Genomic DNA, 10,685 nt, shown 5'->3' on the forward strand with positions numbered 1-10,685 from the left:
AAATGATAAGAAAAAAAGGAAATTTGAAAAAATAAAAAAAAAAAAAAAAACGATTAGAAAAGGAAAAAAGAAAAAAAAAAGAAAAAGAAAAAAAGAGAGAGAAAAGGGAGTTAGTCGTGGGAAAAAAAAAAAGAAATGTGAAACTCAAAAAAGGCAGAAGAAGATTTGCGTTAAAAAAAAGGAGAGAGAAGGCAGAAGCCGAACATAAAAAAGGGTAAAAGAAAGCAAGAAACCCTAAATCCTCTACTCATATTTCTCTCTCAGCATATGGCAGCCCACCCCCTATTTTCTCTCTCAACTCCCTATTTACCCCATCTTCCTCTCTTCAAATCCTTCGTCACTCTCGCTCTCTCCATCTCATTGCTCACTCTCATGTCAAAATATGGACGATAGCCGGTGCTTAACTCACCTACAAACCCGATGAAGATCCTTCGGCGACCACAGTCGGAGCCGATCGGCGCACAGCAACCGTCTAAAAACGATTGCGGCAGAAAAAAAGGCACCGATGACAATGAGCGGTGGCCATTATGCTGAACGACGGCAGTGAACGAAGAATCTAGAAAAAAAAAAAAAAAAAAGAAAAAGAAAAGGGACGAAGGTGGGTCAGCTGCGAGTTCTTTTGTTTTTTTTAAAAAAACTTTCAAGTTCTCATTTAGTTTGGAAGGTACGTCTTAAATACAATTTAAAATCCTTATCAAATTAGGATCTTAAATTCAAAATTATCTCCATTTTTAACTTCTTAATTCAAAATTCAAAATTTGAAATCAAATTGAATTAGGATAAAATATGAGATTTGATCCAAATAAATTTGCAAATCAAATTTAGAGTGAGATGGCTTCGAATTTAATTCCATTTGAATTAAGTTTTCATGGATTTGATTTATCCAACTCTATCCTCAAATTAAATTGTGGATAAAGAACTAGTATTTATTTAATTTTCATTAATGTTTGGTTATATTCCAAATTTTACCTCACATTCAAATCATCAAAATTTAAACTTTTATCTCAAATATAATTAAATTGGGATAATACCTCCAATTTATTTCAAATTTAAATAGAGGTATGATCCAAAAAATTTTATCACAAAATAAAATTGAGTGAAATTCAAATTTCATCTCCAAAATTTCATTCCAAATTCAAGCCGAACACTCTATATAGAACTCCAAATTCTATTTCAAATTAAATTTTGAATTAAGTAGAGCATAAATTCTAATTAAATTTAAATCAAAATTTATGTAAAACAAAAATTTGACCTAAATTCACGTTTTGATAAGTCCAAAAAGAAAAAAAAACTTGTCATATATTCACAAAATTCAAATTAAACTTTTGTATCAAGTTCATCGTTGGATTAAATTGACACATCAAATTAAGTTTAAATCAAGAGCAAATAACTTGTATTTGATTCTATTTTACATTTTTCGAGATTAATCCACTCGTAAGCGTGCATAAATCTCGAAAACTTGATATTTATTGAATGAAAAAGTTTGAACCAATCACAAATTGTCACGTCATTTCTTAATTTAATGATGAAATTACTAAATCATCAAACTTGTATCCAATTAAAGGTTGATATATGCCCCAAATTAAAATTGAAGATATAAATTGTCAAAGTCCAATGATGCCATATGTTCGTCATGACCACTGAATTAAATAAAATAATTTAGTAAAGTCAACCTAAAAATAACTAAATATCAAATAAGACCCAAATCCAATTAGTTGGGCCTAAGGGTCAGATCCATGAACCAACCAAGTCCAAAACCACGAAGTTCATCTAAGAACTCTATAAATATCAAATAAGACCCAAATCCAATTAGTAGTTCGGCCCAAGGGTCAGATCCATGGACCAACCAAGCCCAAAACCATAAAGTTCATCTAAGAACTGAGTTCTCTCTATTTGTAAGGTGAGCAATTCTATACTTTAGAGCCTCAAGAAAATTCTTTACCATCAGAAGACTCATAGACTCTTGAAGATTGAACCACTCCCTAAAATTAAAATTCTAAAGATACAAAGATCAAGTGCTCCGCTTCCCCAAGTCAAGGATACACATTCAACTGAGAGAGAATCAGAAAATCAAATAATAGATATTGAACCACATCGCATCAAATCAATACAAATACAAGTTCAACTTCACGAAACAAGTTTCTCTAAAACCTCGTACAAACACTTATATTTAACATAATTGAGAATAAAATTTAAATTAAGTTGAAATCACATAGGATATAATATTTTTAAAAAAATAAAATATATAAAAACTCTGAACAAAAACATTATGCAAATTTTGATAGCGGGTTTATATAGTCATTTTTATCCACCACAACGATAAACATATTTACCAAACATTATTGTCTATTTTTTTAGGGTTAAAGTTAAAATGTACATGGCACTAGTTTACTTCGTTTTTACAACTAATTTTTCTAGAAACACCAACAAATATTTTAAAGTCTACATTAGTCTAAAGTAAGTCTTAAGTCATATTTGGGAGTGATTTTAGAATATAGTAAGGCTTAAGTCATATCTGGAAGTGATTTTAGAATATGAATAAAATCACTTTTGACATTTTTAAAATCACTTTTCCTTCTAAATTTTGGTAAAAGTGATCTTAAAAACATTGTTTAAAATCGCATAAAGTGATTTCCGGCAAAACATTCGAGAGGTCAAGTGACTTTTGTTAAATGATTAAAAAATCTCCACCTATTTCACTTTATTATGTTTTAAAAGTTTAAGAGATTTTGTGATTTTATTTATAATTTTTTTCTTTTTGTACTATCAATTTTGTCCATTTTTATCTTTCTTTCTCCCTAAATTTTATCATCTCCCTAGTTTTCTCTCTCTAATAGTTTGTATACTATTTCTCCTTTTTTTTGTTTATTTCATTTTTCTCACTTTTTCTCTCCTTTCAATTTTTCTCTCTTAATATTATTCCCATTAAATCTTTGTCATTCCCCAAAAAAAATGTTATATCTAACATTATTTCTTTATCTTCAAATTGTTATCTTTATTAAACAATTTAAATTCTCTCAAAATTTATCCTGGATCTCTAACATTTTTTTCCTCTTTGAAATTTTTCTCTCTTAAATTTTTATTTCTCTTTCTATAATTTTTTTTACCGCCCACTTAATTTTTTTTCAATTTCAAATGTAATTTTTTTTTTTGTAGTCTGATGATTCTAAAATTACCTTTGAAAATAAGCATTAATCATTTAAAAGCATTTTTTCAATTAGTTAAGTATTTATACGAGTATGGAACCAAATATTAATATATTCTTAATTCTCACAAAGATAATTATAATCAAAGAATTTACTTCAAAACACTTGTTCTAAAAGTCAATTCCAAACATGCCCTTATGTCAAATCACATTTGATTACACAAATTCACTTTAAAAAATGTAGAACCAGACTTTGAATTGATGGTACATATATGTTGATGTAAAATTTGGGACAACGGAAACATACCTAACGCTCATGTGATATAACAGTTGAATTTGTTTGAAGGGGAGAAGAATGTGACCTGTAAAAGAGAAAACCAGTACATCGACCCACTCTGATGCTTAAGTCAAAGAGTGAAACAATGTGAAAGCTCGAGAGTTTGAGAGTAGGACTCAAGTTAACTCCTATGAAGTTATCATGGTGTATTTATAGAGAAAATTGACCTAGGGTGTTCCCTAGGGTTTTCAAGTTTCCTTGGGATGATTAGATAACCGATGAGGCCAAGGGGTGCACCCAATTTTGTGTTTGGCTCGAGTCGGCCTTGACCTCGCACCCAATTTTGTGCAGGCAAAGGAGGGTCGGGAAATAGGACGTGTTGACCTATTTAGGGAAACACACTCTAAAGGTGACAAGTTTGTGAACGAGGAAGCTGAAAATGCACATGTAACATTTTTTGCTTTACTATCGTGTTTTTTTTTCACTTTTAACTTTAGTCGCTCGTTCTTACCCATTTAATTATTATGTCTAACATCAAATGTTGGAATTACAATCCAGCCCCACTCTAGAAGATTCTCAACCACTAATAGGGGATGAAATCTGTGAGAAGATTTTGGGTAGACGACCCAGATATTCAAAAGGTCTAGGTTAGGGCCCTAAGCCTAAGTAAAAAAGGAGTAGCATCTCATCAAGCTCGTCATCTACTCAAGGAACGAAGGCGAGAATGGAGGAATTGAGAGTCAATTTCAAATAGTCTCAGTCGAGGATTAAGGAACTTGAAGACGTTCAGAAAAGAATGCAAGAGGATCATGCAAGACAAATGGAAGAAATGAAAAAATGATTGAAGACATGGTACGATTACATAGAGGAGACCCATCAAATTAGGTATGATTACTACATTATTTAGTTGTCTAATATGTTGCTATCCTACAATTATGGTAGCAAAGTTTAGTTATGTCTTAAGTAGCTTTATGATAATTAAAGAATTGTTGGCTATCCTATAGTTATGGTAGTCAAACAACTAGATTTTGATGTGTTTTTTGTTGGCTATCTTATGTATTTATGAATGTTTACGAAGTTTAATGTGTTGTAGGGGGGGGAGGAAGTGTAAAATTTGGGGACAAATTTCAGTTTTATGTGTGCTGGTCATTGTTTACTCGTTTTGTATGTTTTTGATGTTCGGGAGGTTCCATGTTTGTTGTAGGGGGTGGGTAGAGTTCCATTACACCCGTCTTGTCCTTGAACTTGGCTATTTTGTGTATTTATGAATGTTTACAAAGTTTAATGTGTTAGGGGGGAGGGGTGTAAAATTTGGGTTAAACCATTTTGGGGACAAATTTGAGTTTTATGTGTGTTGGTCAATGTTTACTCGTTTTGTATGTTTTTTATGTTCATGAGGTTCCATGTTTGTCGTGGGGGATAGGTAGAGTTTCATTACACCCGTCTTGTCCTTGAACTCGGAGTTATTGTGTGTTTATGAATGTTTACAAAGTTTAATGTGTTGTGGTGGTGGGAGTGGGGGGGAGGAGGATTGAGATAAATCATTTTGGGGACAATTTCAGTTTAATGGTGTGTGGTCATTCATGAGGTGTTTTGTGTGTTTTAAATATTCAGGAGGTTACATGTTGTCGCAGGGGGTGGGTAGAGTTTCATTACCACTCGTATTGAAGTTTGAACGTGTTGTGGATGTTTATCGATATAACATTTTAATGTTTTTGTTTTATTGTAGAATGTTTGTTCGGAGATGAGCTGGGAAAATTGTTGAAGATACTGTGTTCGAGAAGTGTTCTAAATGTTGTTTTGATTTTACTTCTTTTATGTATTTGTGATATGAATGTTTATCGACTTCGTTTGGATTTTGTAATTTTTAATATCGACTTCGTTTGGATATTGTAATTTTTATTTACTTGTTATAATATGAACTCATTCATTTTCGTTTTTTAGTTATGTGAATCTTTATTTGGTTTAATATGTTTTACAAGTTTTCAGATCAAATTTTAAAAAATTACAAACGATATATTGAATTTTAATACTCCCCAACATATAGGATCTCCCGACGCACTTTAAAACAGTGTCGGAATTTATGGTGGAACTTCCGACGCACAAACGATATCGGAGGTTAATGGGGGAACTCCCGATGCCTGACTGGCATTGGGAGTTCCTGGAACTGCCGATGCCATATATTAGGCATCGGTAGTTCCAGGAACTTCCGACGCACTACAAAGCGTCGGGAGTTCTCCCATAACTCCTAACGTCGTTTAAATGTGCGTTGAGAGATCCTCTCCCGATGGGTTTCTCCCGACCAAACTCCCGATGATCGTTTATGCATCGGGAGAGCCTCTCTCGACAAATTTTCCATACTTTTTCGATGAAATATGATGTCAGGAGAAGTCAGATTTCTTGTAGTATTCGAGTGTCTTCCTTAGGCTATATCGAGCCCAAAATGCTCTCTCGGTGCATGCCCAATTAGGAATTTGGCAATGCTCAACCTGGCCGAGCACGCTGGTTTGGGCCAGGCCCAAGCCAACCTTTTTTTTCCTTTGCCCATTTTGGTCCTTAGTTTCCACTTTTGGCTCGTATCACATTTTTTCTTGACCTTATCATTTCTAAATTTCAATTATACTTTTCAGGCTAAAACCATCCATAAACATTAGTCCTCACTCTTATGTTAGGTATCGAGGTTTGACTACTTGTTATAAGTTAAACATTCTAGACTCGACTTGGGAGTATAATTTCTTCTATCTTTTACTGCTTCAATGACCCTGTCGATCGACTCTCAGCAAGGCTAAGCTTCTCACTGGTGACCATATGAGGTGCCAGCAGATTGACCCATCCAACCTATAAGATGGATATTGGGTATTTCCTTTAATGGTGCTCTAGGCCCCAGAGTTACCTTGGCAGTATTCCAAAGTGGTTTTTAGATTATTCTAGGGATGAACCATGGCACTCTGTTAATAGGGTCGAGATTTGGGGTTCCTCCAGGTTTAGTTATTCCAAGGCAACCTCTTTTTGAGGGAATAACCCCATATCAAATCTTGCCAGAAAGATGAAAATCAATTTCCTTAAGGTTATAAGCACCTTATCAAGAAAGATGAATATTGATTTTTGAGAGGTGATGTGACCAGCAAATAGCCATCCTTGGAGCTTGAGATTTTCTCTAGAAAGATGATAACCAATTTTTGTAAGAAGATGTGGCCAACAAATTGTCATCCTTTGAGTTTGAGACATTCTTGAAAAAGATGAATATCAATTTTGGAGAGGTAAGGTGGGCAGCAAATAGCTATCTTTGAAGCTTGAGATTTTCTCTATAAAGATGATAATTGATTTCTAAAAGATTATGTGACTTCCAAGTAGCTACCCTTGGTTTCAACTAAGGGTGGTCAGCCCTTAGTTTCTACCAAATAATTATTTCACTTAAAAAATTATTTAGATCCCAATAAGAATATTCCTCTATGTTTCTATGTAAGTTATTTAGCTAATCTTGCCTTTTGTTTAAAATTTCTATAGAGATCTTTTAATATTGATGGTTTGTACTTACTTAGTTGTAACTGACTCACAATTTGTGTAACTTTTTTAGATACCCTTGAACATGTGTTAGACTGTGGCTGACGAAGGCATATTGATCCTGATTAAGAGAATGCATAGTGACTATGTAGTGTTGGAAAATGTGTGGGTGCATTCTAGCAATAAAAATATTTAGGCAAAAGTCAGCCTCGTCATGTGTGCCTAGGCCTCAATTCAATGTCTATCTAGTGATTTGTTATTCTTTGTCAAGGATGAGTTTTCAGATTGCAACCAAAACACTTGAATGCATGATGTGTGTGTAACTCCTAAAAGAGAATGAATCAATCTTTGCCTCGATCTCGACCATTTTAGGCTCAACCTTGACTGAGCTCGGCCTCAGCTACCCATATACTAGTCGAGTGGCTTGTCTTACTTCTGTTTATTATTCTTGGATGACATTGGCTTTAGCTTATTTTCTTTGGAAAGGCTCCTTGAACTGCAAGAGTTGGAAGAGTTGAGACTTGAGGTTACGAGTACTCTAGAACATACAAGGAAAGAACCAAACTAATTCATAATAAGGGTCTCATGAGGAAAGACTTCAAGGTTGGTTAAAAGGTTTTACTTTACAATTCACGCCTCCAACTCATGCTAGGTAAGCTTAAATCCAAGTGGCTATGACCGTTTGAAGTTGTTAACCTTTTTACTTATGGTACAGTTGAGATTAGGAGCTTGGAGACAGAAAAGGAATTCAAGGTGAATGGGCACTATCTCAAAATTGACAATAAAGGGGAAGTGAACCTTACTCACTCGAACCTGATTTTGACTTCACCCTCGTTCAATTGAGCCCATCCTCACCCAACGTCGAGCAAACGACAATAAAAATTTGCACTTCCTAGAGGCAGTCAGGCATCAAATTTTCCTGCTTAATTTTTTTTTCTGTTTATTTCATTTATTTTTTACCTATTTTGTTTATCTTTCATTTTTTTCCTTGAGATTAAAAAAAACATAAAAAGCAATAACTAAAAGAATTTTGATAATTCTCTCTCTTTATAGGACTTTTTTTGGCTCTTCGATGAGCAGCTTGCTCCAAATTCATCCCCGCATCCAAATCTAGGGGAGTTTTTCTATTCCCCTAACTCCCTCTATTTATCCTTTTGCATGATCTTTAGCTTTTCAATACATTGAGGATAATACATGTTGTTAAAGTTGGGGGTGGGTGCGAAGAATGCTTCTTTTTTTCTTTTTTCCTGATCTTGTGCATAACATATATGGCTCATTTTCTTTTTGGGATAGCTAAATACTTAGTATACTTGGTATAGATGAGACACAATTGTTAATCTTTTGTATAAACAAATTGATTCTTTTATACATGTGATCTCTGGTTAGCCTTAAGCATTTGAGCTTGACTTTTATGATTTGAATTTTTTATTGGTTGTTGATAATTTGTAGAAATACAAGTTATTGTCTCTCAAAAGTTGGAACAATTAGGGTTTTTAATGATAAAATTTCATCATTTTTAGAGAAAACACATGGAATTACTCAAACACTACTAAACTTGTACAAAAAAATGTTTATTGCTAAAAGCTATGTCACTAACGCATATTATCGCAGGATTTTAACAAAGATTCTAAGTGATGTAGGCGAAGCCAATGCATGGACATGCGTCAAGGGATTTCAATGCAGCAAAGGTTCTTTGACTTAGGCTGTTTGTGTCAAATAACCACTTGCAAGCATGGGCAACTAACTAGCGGTGTCTGAAAAGTGTCTGAATGTCAAGCAGCTGACCAGGGTATGGAATTTAATGTTGCCTCATCATTAAGTTGTTAAAGAGTAATGCTTATAAATAGATGAAATCCCACCAGAAGAAGGGTAATCAACTCATTTTGTATAGTTCCAAAAACGAGAAAGACTTAGAGCTTTGTTGCTGCTGCAAGAAGAACACAAAGGGAAAATACCCATCTCCATCGTTGATCAAGGGGTGAAGGAGACCTAGCTCGAGAGAGAATTCTCCTCTATTTTTTTCACAAATTGGTTGTACACGAATTTAAATTAAGCCAAAGAGGATAAGAGATTGTACTCTACGGCTTGGTTTTTTTCTTTTCATTTCAATTCCATTCTCCTCATCTCATTCCATTAAGTATTGATATTGTAAAGACAATCTGGTTCTTTATGAATTCACATATTTGATCAACTACACTTTGTTATTGTTTATTTCTCACTATATATTAGATGCATCTATGACTTTATGCAAATTCAATTTCTAAATGCTTAAGCCAACATAATTACTTGGTTAAAGCTATTTTAGGTTGAATTATTCGAGAGAATAAGCAAGAAACCATTAAGTCAAAACGCTTGGTACATCTAGAGATAGAGGCACTAGTGTTTCATTACTTTCTGTTATTGTGCATGCATCCTAGAGATAGGAATTTATGTGGCATTCGCATTAAGAAGTGTTGAATAAAAGTTAAACAAAAACCTAACGCATCTACACATACTTGGACTATAAGCAAGCAAAGTTCATTTCCATCTACACCACATTCTCGCACATGTATATCTCACTTAGATCAATGCGTACCACTTTCACTAAACACCATTTTTGCATGAACCCCTGTCTTCCACTTGACCTTTTGCATCTTTTTATACGTACGTAGTAAACTTAGTGTAAATAAAATTCATCCACCACTTACTTAGGATCCTTCTACATTAGCTACAACGCAAACTCTGCGTTAGCTCTGATCTAAATCCCTGAGTTCGACCCTGGACTTACTAGGAACCTAAATTAGATTTATACTTGGGTCTGATTCAAGAAAACTTGAAGCATTAGGAGGAGTGTAACTCCTCCCTACATGCATCATCAACGCATCATTCATACTCTCACTTGCATCCTATTTTTTCACTTTCCTCACACAATACACTCCTAGTTTGAATCACGAGGAAGACAAATAGGTGCTATGAAATGGAATAAGAATCTCTGTGCTGAAAATTTGATTGGATGTTTGGTGTTTTATGCATGATCTGTTCATTCTGTTTTTCGTTTCCTTTCGATGATAAGTCGATGATGCAGTCACTGAGTTTTATGCTTTCAAGAAGGGAAATTCTTTCATGATTTTGAGCTCATTCTAAAAAACATTTCCATGAAAACCCATGCATAATGGACCTAGTCGAAAATCTCTTTTTATGTAATAAATCATAAAGAATCTTAGAATTGGGTTATCCCTCTCAGATTTTCATTGTCCCCTCAAAAAACCCACTTTCGGCTTAGAAGTAACCTTTAGTGTCTAAAAGCAAAATTAGACAATAAGAGAAAAAAGTGACCTAGTGTGTTATTAAAAAAAAAAAAAAAAAGGAGTTCCTAAGATAATGTAAACACATAAAAAAAAAAAAAAAAAAGGCAAAAAGCTAGTTTTCCAACAAAAAAAAAAAAAAAAATAGTAGCATGTGTGCATAGATATAGGAGAAAAGAGTTACCTCCGTTGTGTCTAGTTAGGGTGCCATGGGAAAAGAGTGGTTAAGTTCCCGACGATTGAGTGTGAAAGCTAGCCCTCTAGGTAAAATCAATTCCTTTTAAGTTTATGTGTGTGAGTCTTAAGCACTATTGGCTAAGTGTTGCTCAGTAAGAATGATATGTCTTAGGCTAATAATTGAGCCAAAATAAAGGGAAGATGAAATGGAAGTAGGCTAAAGTTTTTCCAAGCATTCTTTAATTTTTGAAAAAAGTTTTCAAGGCCTTACTGTTTATTTATACATGATCTTGATTGC

This window comes from Benincasa hispida, chromosome 10, assembly GCF_009727055.1.
Source record: "Benincasa hispida cultivar B227 chromosome 10, ASM972705v1, whole genome shotgun sequence".
NCBI lineage: Eukaryota > Viridiplantae > Streptophyta > Magnoliopsida > Cucurbitales > Cucurbitaceae > Benincasa > Benincasa hispida.